The sequence below is a fragment of the Culex quinquefasciatus genome, chromosome 1 (assembly GCF_015732765.1).
Source record: "Culex quinquefasciatus strain JHB chromosome 1, VPISU_Cqui_1.0_pri_paternal, whole genome shotgun sequence".
In the NCBI taxonomy this organism is placed as follows: domain Eukaryota; kingdom Metazoa; phylum Arthropoda; class Insecta; order Diptera; family Culicidae; genus Culex; species Culex quinquefasciatus.
In genome coordinates, this window is record NC_051861.1 from 70,197,075 (window position 1) to 70,208,689 (window position 11,615).

General features: G+C 42.4%; 1 long non-coding RNA gene across 1 annotated transcript; it reads left to right on the forward strand.

Annotated features, from left to right (window-relative positions):
• The first annotated feature begins 305 nt into the window (after window positions 1-305).
• Window positions 306-843, forward strand: LOC119765213. The gene is made up of 2 exons (XR_005276573.1): window positions 306-703; window positions 759-843. It is a non-coding gene; the product is annotated as an uncharacterized LOC119765213 (long non-coding RNA).
• The last annotated feature ends 10,772 nt before the right edge of the window (window positions 844-11,615 follow it).

An 11,615-nucleotide genomic window follows, 5' to 3' on the forward strand; every position in this document is an offset into this window, starting at 1 on the left:
CAAATAAAAGTTCTTTATTTTTCATCAAATCAACCCAGAAAATCCGAAACGAGAGCACCCGACAATGGCAGGACAATCTAAATAACAAAGTCGCCCGAAATCAGCCCGACAACGGCCCGTCAACGTCGATTTTCTCAAACGTCGATTTCGACGATCGTCGGACAAAGTGTTGCATATACGCACGAAAAGGGCCCGAATTCCGTCGGACAAACCGACGGAATTCGGGCCGTTTTGTCGAGCCGTCCGGCGGTTTTCGGGCCGTTGTCGGCCCGGTCCGTCTGTCAGGGTTCCCTATTAGACTGAAGTCCCGCGGTCGTGCCTTTCGAAGCGTTATCTACTCGAAATCGATCTTGTCCTGCCATTTTCGAGCGTTTGTCCTGCGTTTAATCGGCGTATAGAAAATTAGCAGGCGGTGATAAAATTTATGACAGATCATTACTTTTCACAAAGCAAAGTCTTCAAAATAAATTCTTAATTACCAAATCCTTATAATTTTGTTGTAAAATGATATTAGTGCGAACAAACCAAATAAAAAAAAATCCCTGGACGGAATCCAGCAGCGGTGGATAAATTGGCCTTTCCGGGGAAACCATTTTGATCGGTGAGGATTCGGTCCTCCGAGCAACATGACAATGTTGACAATGGTCTTCACCATCAGGGATAAGCAGTTGTCGGTCCTTTGGGCGGTGCGGTGGAGGAAGAGGTAAATTGCTTGTTTTTTTTGTTTTTATATTTTCTTATATTACCTTTTCTCTTAGACAAGGACACAAACAAAACATGCAAGAGCTGCTTCTTTGGATCAAAATCGGCACACACTGAAGACAAAAATACATCAATCATCAATAGATAAATAAAAATTACTTTATTGCAAAAAAAAATAATACTTTTGATTGATTAAGCCCTAAATCCGAAACGTGAGCACCCGACAATGGCAGGACAACCTAAATAACAAAGTCGCCCGAAAACGGCCCGACAACGGCCCGTCAACGTCGATTTCGACGATCGTCGGACAAAGTGTTGCATATACGCACGAAAAGGGCCCGAATTCCGTCGGACAAACCGACGGAATTCGGGCCGTTTTGTCGAGCCGTCCGGCGGTTTTCGGGCCGTTGTCGGCCCGGTCCGTCTGTCAGGGTTACGGCAACCGAAAGTTTTGCTGAAGGGGGGATGTACCACGATGTACCGCATAACGCAACCATAAATCAAATGCCAGTGCTCCCTCTGGATTACTCTGTGATTTTTATCACAAAATTCTAAACGGCCATTGCGTCGGGAGGTGTAGTTGCAATTCCGTGTCTGCACTGGGTCTAAAAGCACTTGATGGTGGCCCTTGGGATGTACCCCTCGCCGGTTTTGGGCCGGGATCCAGTGGCTGTTGTCGAATAAAGACCACAGTCCGGATCACCGAATCAGGAGCGGATTCTGTAGCCGGCTTCATGGCTGGAACATTATTTTCTGGAAATAAAAAATCGATGCAATATAATTATATTTAATAAACCTAAATATTTGATTATTTTATATAATACTTACCGAAAAAATATGAGCTTATTTTTAATTTAAGAACAAATCTTTATTAAACACAAAATCTCTTCTAAAAAACGGCATTTTAAACCGAATAGAAAATTATCAACCACCATCGTCTGTGGCCATCTTACTAATGATGAAGAGTTTTCCCCAAACGCATTCAAAACCCAAAACTTTTGAATCTCACGTGGTTTTCACTTCGAAGTCAAGGGATAAGTCAAATGGGGCAAATCGAAGTGCAATCCATTTTAATCTCACGTGAACACCATATGAAAAAGCGTGAAGGGTTTTGCTCTAGCGATCAGCTGGTTTCAAATGATTTTCACATGGATTTGACATGCAAAGCATGTTTTGGTCACAGGAAAAGCATGTGAATTTATCGTGTTGATTTTTGGAGCGGTTCACGTGGAAAAACACATGAATTTGCTATTTTGGTTTCTTTCAGTGATGCTATCGCCATTTTCGCTGTTAACTTCCGGTCGTTCATATCGAGTAACAAGATTTCAACTATCCCATTGATTGGCGCAACCAGTTGCTGCTCACCGACTATGGTACTACACGGTACTGCGTTTGTTTTCGAACTGAAAAGATAAAAAAATAACAAAGTTGTTCAAATCAAAACAGAGAACGGTTCTGCTGTTGTTCTTACCATTGGCGGACCATCGGTTCCCGGAAGTGTCGAAATTTTCGCTTCTCGAAATTTAACAAACAACAGCCACCACCACCGTGGTTATCATGGAAACAGTTTATCGAACCAACAAGCAAAACAAAATAAGTGACATTTGTTGATGCCATGAAACTTTTGGTTGAAAAGTTCAAGAATGCTACGATTTTGTTTAGCAATTTAGTACCTGTCTAGGGGTTGGACAAAGTAAAAACATTAACTATTCGTCAATATATTGACGTTGTTATTGATCTATTGGTCAATATATTGACGAAAAACGTTTCAACCTGCATTTGGACACCTTGGTTTGACAGATGACAGATAAAAATAACAACCGCATTTTGACAACAGAATTTTTTGTCATTTTCGAGAAATCTGTGGCAACATTCTAAATTTATTGGAAATAACACCTCCTTATTCCAAAATTGAGTCAAATCCGGCCATCGGAAGAGAGAGCTCGTACCGCATCTGCTCTCAAGACCGAGTTAAACGGAGTTAAAACGGGAGAAAGTTTCAGAGCAGCAAGCAAAAGGAGCACCTCCGGTACAGCTTGCAAAGGAGGAGGTAGGATTTTAACGGGTTCCTCGGTTGGATCTCCGGTCCGGTGTCCTTAACCATAACCACTCAAGTTCAACTTTCTCCTCTTCCGCGTCTGTGCGAACATGGCGTGCCGGAACACGCGCAGCTGACGGCCAGAATGCACTGGCTTAGCGGATCGCGGCTCGTTTCCTTTTCGCACGGACTGCAGAATGGTCCGCACAGGGTCACGCAAGAGAACGTCCACAGCAGGAGGAAGGTCCATAGCAGGAGCAGGATGTTATGTCTCCCGGCCAGTGCACAGGATAGGCAAGGTTTCGCATTGAAGGTGGAAAGAAGCGACATGACTTGTACCGGTCCATGTTTCCGTTCATGCCCAGTTCCGTGCAAAGTAAAAATCCAAATTATCCACAAAATCGCCGCAATCATTTTATTTAATTTTTACTTCCAAAAAGAACACTATATTTCTGGATTTCATGCCGACTCTTATAGTACAATAACAATTTAAACCAAATGATTGCGTTTCCACGCTCCAAAACATGAACCGCTCGGAGACATCTTTCAAGTTGCCCACGTCCCAGATGGCATCGGCGAAGTTGGGCCACCATGTCGGTTCAGAATAGTGGTGGCCTCCAGCGGGTCCTGGCGGCAGCCTTCGTCTACTTCTTGATAATCTCCAGCCCATGCAAGTCCCGCTCGAGGCCATTCTTCAGCTTGGCCAACGAATCCGACTGGTCGCGAGCGAGAAGTCTTTCCGGAAGATTGAGTCGTTGATGTTGCCACCACGGTAGAACTTGATGGCACCGTCCAGTTGGATAATGTTCGTTACAGGGGTGCAGATTCGTGACGTAGACTTTGTGGTTCTTCTAGTGATGAATCTCCATGATCTCCCGGCTCCAGGGCATCAAAATTCTACGCAAGAGTTTGCATTTTACGGAAAATCAGCACCGCTGGAACATTCCAGGTTGTTCTCGAGCACCGCGGATGGTAAAAACTTCCGTAGATTCAGGTGGAAGAATTCTTAGGATGGAAGTAAATAAATCACTCCCTGTGTCTGGTGCTTGTGTTGTGTTTACGTTTATTTTGACATTTGAACCTGACAACGTTCTTGGATCAAGGTTCCATAATACAAGGTAAGGTTGCGTTAATATATTGACGAAATATAAATATGTTAATCAACTATTGTTAGCCTATTGACGGAGTTGTCCGACCCCTAGGAGCCTGGTCATGGAATCCCACTCGGAAAATAATCTGGTAAATTTGAGTGTCTGGCGCTGGCGGACGTTTGTCGTGCAGTTCAGACACACTTGGCACACTTATCCTAGACAAGTTTTGCGTAACGCCAGATGAATCTGGCGAAAATCGGGCGAAAGTTCTGCCAGCTGTCTGGCACAAAAATCAACCGGTTCAATCGGTTGAACCGTGCACGACCGGTTTGTGTCATATTCGCCAGAAATCATGGCAGAAATCTGGGGTAAATCTGGGTGAAATTCTGCCAGATGGCTGGCGCAAGCCCCCAGACGAACGCCAGAATTGTGCCCGCCATTTCCGACCGGGATAAGGCTTTCTAGGCCCAGTGAAAAAAATATAATTTAACTCAAAAATGACGAACTCCTCGTCACAGTGTCCTGATGCAAACAATGATCGAGCTGTAGCTGTCACAGCCCTGCGAAGTATGTTGGCTGACATATCGGGCAGTCAGTCAAAAAAAACAGCTAGAAGTCGCCTGACAAAAAAATTTTGCTAGAAAGAGATAGGAAACCTGATGCAAACAAACGTCCAGCTGTCATGTAAACATACTTTGAATGTGTTGGTAAATTTCTGACTAGAAAGCCTTATATTGTTTAATGTTTCACTAAATAGGAAATAAATTTTGAAAAAAAAAAAATCCAATAAAAAGCGTAATTCGGACGTGGAGTCCACGGGCATGCCACTTGTCATGTAACCCCACGTTCACTTCCACGACAGCCATCACCACCGCAGAACCTTCTCCAGTCCGTAACCCCATCTACGTGCAGATCCGCTTTCATCCGGCTCTTCAACGCCTGGACGATTTCTAGATAAATTCCATCGAAACGCAAACGAATGACTTTGTAGACGATGTCGCCACCACCACTCCTACCACGGCGACTCTCGAAACCAGCACCACGCAGTACATCCGCCGGCCTTTAGATCACCGGGCACATGCTCGGGAACACCATCCGCGAGCGGTTGGTCCATGATTATCAGTAGTCAATCAGCAAACAGGCCGCGGAAACCGAGCGCGTCTCAGCTCGAGGCAGTGATGGAGACAACGCCGGTTCTATTACGGGCGGCCAGCATCCGAGGCACGGGGTTGGGCACATGGTTGATCCGTAGCGCATTGGATTTACTTCCGTAAATATTTCGTAAATATCGTAAATACAAGCGTAAATATTATTTATCTGCACAATATTCGGAATTGAATTTTGCTCAGTGTGGATAGTGAAAGTTCAGAACTGTCACTTGTTTGTTTTCTTCATTTCCAAACTGTCACCGCTCCAATCTTGAGGTATATTTTGTCACCTTCAGGATTTCCGGTGCCCTACGAAGATTGGGACAGCGGGACCAGAAACGATGACGGCAGGACCGTCGATGAAGCGGTCCCTGCCGGCCGAACTTCCACCACCATCACAATCCGACCGCAGCCGTTACCGCAAGCCCAACCGGACCCGGGCATGCTGGAGCTGCTCACCAGCTCGGAGAACCATGCCCGCGTGTTGGAAGCCCGAGCCGTCGCAGTCAGAAAGCCGGCAGCCCCGCAGAACCAACGACGACGCAAGTGTACTGGGGCAAAATAACGACCAAAAGCACAAAATGTGGGAGGGCGACGGAACGTTGACCATCGTGGCCGGAAGAGCGTCACGTTGGGCGACGAGGACGGCAAGGTGATTGGGAGCTCCGGGTTGGTGAAGGGGGAGGAGCTGGAGGAGGGTTCGCGGTTGAGCAAGGAGGTTGAACTGGTGGAGCGGATTGATGGGGAGGTGGCCAAGGAGAATGATGTGCCGGTGAAGAGGGTTCGATTCGAGGCGAGAGGAGGGTTTAGGCCGCCGGCAGAGTCGATGTGCGCCGGGAGTCCGATTGTGGTGTCGAGCTGGTTGGGACTGTGGGGAGGAAGCGATTGCGGAGGACTTTGTTCCATTGATGATGCGGGAGCCTGGGAGTATTGGGAATGAAACGCGAAGACTCGGAACAGTTTGGAGCGATTTTGGCCGACGAGATGGGACTGGGGAAGACGTTGGCGTTGATCTACACCTTGAAGAATCAGGGACCTTACGGGCAGCCGGTTGTGAACCGGGTTCTGATCGTGACTCCGAGCAGTTTGGTGGACAACTGGGATCGAGAGATAACAAAGTGGTTGAAGCAGGAACGGATCTTTACGTTCATCGTGGGGCCGAATAGCAAGTTGAAAAAGTACGCGCACCTGTTCGCAATCCAACGAGTTGTCACATGGGGGGAGAAGGGAGAGGAGGGGCGGTCAATATCGTTTTTTTTTTCATCATATCTAACAATACAAAAAAACTGATTTCACAAATAAAAAGAAATTAAACCACCGGCGACTTTTCCTTGGTCAGTGCGGACGCGTCCCAGACGAGCTTGGCACCGTCTCCGATGAACATCTGCACCAGCTACTGGCCGGCCAGCTTCAGGTAGGTCGACTTCGGACTGGTCTGAAACTAGGGTGAAATTTCCCAGTCACAAAAAATGATTTTGCGCCACCTAGCGGCCAATCCGGGAACTAAAAATTGGGGCTAATGGTTTTTGTCCTCGCTTCCATTTGGTGGGGGTAATTTGGAAACTAGGTCCACTGTTGTGCACGCCATCTATATTCGTCTAGCAAAACTTTTGGGAGCAGTTTTCTGATATTTTTGTACTGGGCCAACATTCTAATCGCGCCGTGTCTTCATGGAACCTGCCAATTAATCAAAATTGGTCCGGAAAAGTCGGCCGATATTTCCGAAAAGTACAACATCAGGGTAAAGGCGATTGAGGTGGCAAAAGGAAGCTGATCGAAGCCGTCGTACGATGACGCACAAACCCAAGAATCTGTAAATGGACCTCCCGGAAGCAGATGCTGGTGTTAATTGGTGATGGTGCCACAGCTACTTGTCCCAGCGATCGTCTTTAGCAAAGGTATCGGTAAGAGCTGGAATAGTGTTTGTTAATACAAGTTTTAAACAACGTTGGATGATTTCAGGTATTAAAGTTTCGACTCGGAAAAGATCAGCGATTGCGTTGTGTGGCGAATCATGATGAGCTGCTCAACCAACAGGATGTGTTCAGCTCGATCTTCGACATCAAAGTCATCGTCAACATGAACCACGTGGAAATTCTCGGTCCGGCTTTGCACGGATTCGGCCGTCTGGATTGAAAGATTAAGTTTCCGCACCAGAACGAGGAGGCGAACAGACAAATCATGCAGATTCAATCGAGCTTTTAGGAAACTGCCTCGGTCATGGGACGACCTTAACGGAGTTTATTTATAGGCCGGGTATGATTGCATTTCGATGGTCGGCCGTAACCGATGCGGGTTTAATATATCTTAGTCTTGCCATATCCTTGAGTAATAAAAAAAGTTTTAAAATAGTGTTGATTTATTTCTATACCTGCTAAAGAGAAAATATTTTCTTCAAAAATAACAAAGCGACACAAACAAGTCTACCTTTTTGTGGAATTTCATTGAATTTTGCCACGTAAAGAAGATTCTAGACTTTGAAAATATTTTCTATTGCTGTTAATAATTGATTATTTGTAAAAATACTTTGTATATGCCGAATGCTGATACAACTTATCTCAGTCCCGGGTATTAGGTGGTGATAGTCCTCGCGCTGCTTCCTGCTACCCGTTTCAGAATGACAGAGCTCCTTGCGGTCCAATTCCGAGGTCGCTGGGCATTTGTCGGCCCCGCCTAAACATAGAAGGAAACAACTGAAGGAAACTCGATCTATATTTAGACTTCCAATCCCGTCAGGCAAATCAGGGATCAGCGCGTATTTAATATGAGAAGATAGATATCATAATAATATTCCTTCTAATAGCCGACTGCTTTGCGTCCGAAACAACCATATTAAAGGTGTGAGTTTGAATCCCCACCTGATTCAATTTTGTTTTTTGTTCATATTCCATAGTTCAAATTCCAAACGATTTTTGTGACTGGCAATTCACCAAATGAGGTGAGTGATGTTTTCTGGATGCAATTTTATTTAATTTTGCCTCGCAAAGAGGATTTTAGACTTTGAAAATATGTTTGATTGTTGTTAATAATTAATAATTTGTTAAAATAATTGTTTGATACATTTTTTCCATAAATGGCAAAATCACTTGAAAATTGGCCAAAAAATGTCACTGCGATTTCTCGGAAATGGCTGAACGTATTTGGACACTTCCGGTCGCATTCGATCCCTCTAAGCTTCCGATAAGTCGCTATTGAAAATCTTCCACGAAAAACGATTTGCAAACCTAAAACCAAAAAACAAAAGAAATGTCCTCCATCCCCGGCTGAAACGGGACAAAAATCCATTGAAATTTGCCAAAGTTACAGCCATTTTAGGAAAACTGTTTGAATTCAGCCGCCTTCAAATCGACTAAAACGAGGCCAAAATTAACCAAAATTTCGGCGTGCTGCACATTTTTGTAAAGCTCTTTCAAAACCCAATCCGCTGAGATACATATCTCGACGAATTATTAAGCTTAGTAGTTAATATCTGCACTAAACTGCTAGTTTCGACGATACCAATGCATTATCACATGCTGGTTCGCCCATCCGGCTAAAAAACCCAGAACTATTATACTTCATTCGAAAGCATTTTTCATCGTGCTTCGAATGTCATCTTCGGAAATAAAATTCCCTTTGTGAATCGCGTCCAGCATGCAAAGATTCCGCCGACCTCAAATCAGGTCCAGAAAAGCCGCAAAAGTCGAGCGGCCGGAAGATTGCTCGGAACCCAAGTCGAGCACCTTCCGGCCGGAAGATTGCTCGACAACGCGCAGAGAGAAAAAAAAAACAAATCAGCTCAGAGAGCCGCGAGCGGGAGAGAACAAGATTCGAACCCACGGGGTACACACCGGCCAAAAGTAAAACACTGGTGCACGCCCTAGCTCACTACACCGACCGGACTCGTTGAGAAGCAATTAACAAGAACGCGATGAAGTGGTCGCCGTTGGTTTGCGGTAGATTATTTTATTTTGGGGGAAAACGGTCTTCCTACTTTTCCTACTCAGGTTTTGTGACTGGCAATTCACCAAATGAGGTGAGTGTTGTTTTCTGGATGGAATTTTATTTAAATTTGCCTCGCAAAGAGGATTTTAGACTTTGAAAATATTTTTGATTGTTTTTAATAATTAATTATTTGTTAAAATAGTTGTTCGACACATTTTTTCCATAAATCGCAATGCGGTTTTGATTCTTCGCTTTCGCGGAGCGATTTTTGTGACTGCCAACTCAAAATGAATCTGGTGAATTTGATGTTGCGCTGGCGGAGTTTTCTTGCATTTCCATGCAATTGGACAATTATTAGACAAGTTTTGCGAACGCCAATAATTGCGATTAGCTATTGGTAAAAATTAAGTTATTTGTGAATGCTGATGGTTTGTTCATTTGCCAAAAATCAGAAATATGGGTGAATTTGATTCTGCAAATGCTGGCGCAAGCCCCGCGAACGCAGATTCCGATTTCCGACTGGCAATTCACCAAATGAGGTGAGTGATGTTTTCTGGATGGAATTTTATTTAATTTTGCCCGCAAAGAGGATTTTAGACTTTGAAAATATTTTGATTGTTTTAATAATTAATTATTTGTTAAAATAGTTGTTCGACACATTTTTTCCATAAATGGAATGCGGTTTTGATTCTTCGCTTTCCCGCGGAGCGATTTTTGTGACTGGCAATTCACCAAATGAGGTGAGTGTTGTTTTCTGGATGGAATTTTATTTAAATTTGCCTCGCAAAGAGGATTTTAGACTTTGAAAATATTTTTGATTGTTTTTAATAATTAATTATTTGTTAAAATAGTTGTTCGACACATTTTTTCCATAAATCGCAATGCGGTTTTGATTCTTCGCTTCCCGCGGAGCGATTTTTGTGACTGGCAATTCACCAAATGAGGTGAGTGATGTTTTCTGGATGGAATTTTATTTAATTTTGCCTCGCAAAGAGGATTTTAGACTTTGAAAATATTTTTGATTGTTTTTAATAATTAATTATTTGTTAAAATAGTTGTTCGACACATTTTTTCCATAAATCGCAATGCGGTTTTGATTCTTCGCTTCCCGCGGAGCTGAACAAACGATTTTTGTGACTGGCAATTCACCAAATGAGGTGAGTGATGTTTTCTGGATGGAATTTTATTTAATTTTGCCCTGCAAAGAGGATTTTAGACTTTGAAAATATTTTTGATTGTTTTTAATAATTAATTATTTGTTAAAATAGTTGTTCGACACATTTTTTCCATAAATCGCAATGCGGTTTTGATTCTTCGCTTCCCGCGGAGCGATTTTTGTGACTGGCAATTCACCAAATGAGGTGAGTGATGTTTTCTGGATGGAATTTTATTTAATTTTGCCCCGCAAAGAGGATTTTAGACTTTGAAAATATTTTTGATTGTTTTGAATAATTAATTATTTGTTAAAATAGTTGTTCGACACATTTTTTCCATAAATCGCAATGCGGTTTTGATTCTTCGCTTCCCGCGGAGCGATTTTTGTGACTGGCAATTCACCAAATGAGGTGAGTGATGTTTTCTGGATGGAATTTTATTTAATTTTGCCTCGCAAAGAGGATTTTAGACTTTGAAAATATTTTTGATTGTTTTTAATAATTAATTATTTGTTAAAATAGTTGTTCGACACATTTTTTCCATAAATCGCAATGCGGTTTTGATTCTTCGCTTCCCGCGGAGCGATTTTTGTGACTGGCAATTCACCAAATGAGGTGAGTGATGTTTTCTGGATGGAATTTTATTTAATTTTGCCTCGCAAAGAGGATTTTAGACTTTGAAAATATTTTTGATTGTTTTTAATAATTAATTATTTGTTAAAATAGTTGTTCGACACATTTTTTCCATAAATCGCAATGCGGTTTTGATTCTTCGCTTCCCGCGGAGCGATTTTTGTGACTGGCAATTCACCAAATGAGGTGAGTGATGTTTTCTGGATGGAATTTTATTTAAATTTGCCCTCGCAAAGAGGATTTTAGACTTGAAAATATTTTTGATTGTTTTTAACAATTAATTATTTGTTAAAATAGTTGTTCGACACATTTTTTCCATAAATCGCAATGCGGTTTTGATTTTCGCTTTCAGGAGCGATTTTTGTGACTGGCAATTCACCAAATGAGTGAGTGATGTTTTCTGGATGGAATTTTATTTAATTTTGCCCTGCAAAGAGGATTTTAGACTTTGAAAATATTTTTGATTGTTTTAACAATTAATTATTTGTTAAAATAGTTGTTCGACACATTTTTTCCATAAATCGCAATGCGGTTTTGATTCTTCGCTTTCGCGGAGCGATTTTTAGACTGGCAATTCACCAAATGAGAGTGATGTTTTCTGGATGGAATTTTATTTAAATTTGCCTCGCAAAGAGGATTTTAGACTTTGAAAATATTTTTGATTGTTTGTTAATAATTAATTATTTGTTAAAATAGTTGTTCGACACATTTTTTCCATAAATCGCAATGCGGTTTTGATTCTTCGCTTTCCGCGGAGCGCGATTTTTAGATCGGCAATTCACCAAATGAGGTGACTGATGTTTTCTGGATGGAATTTTATTTAATTTTGCCTCAAAAGAGGATTTTAGACTTTGAAAATATTTTTGATTGTTTGTAATAATTAATTATTTGTTAAAATAGTTGTTCGACACATTTTTTCCATAAA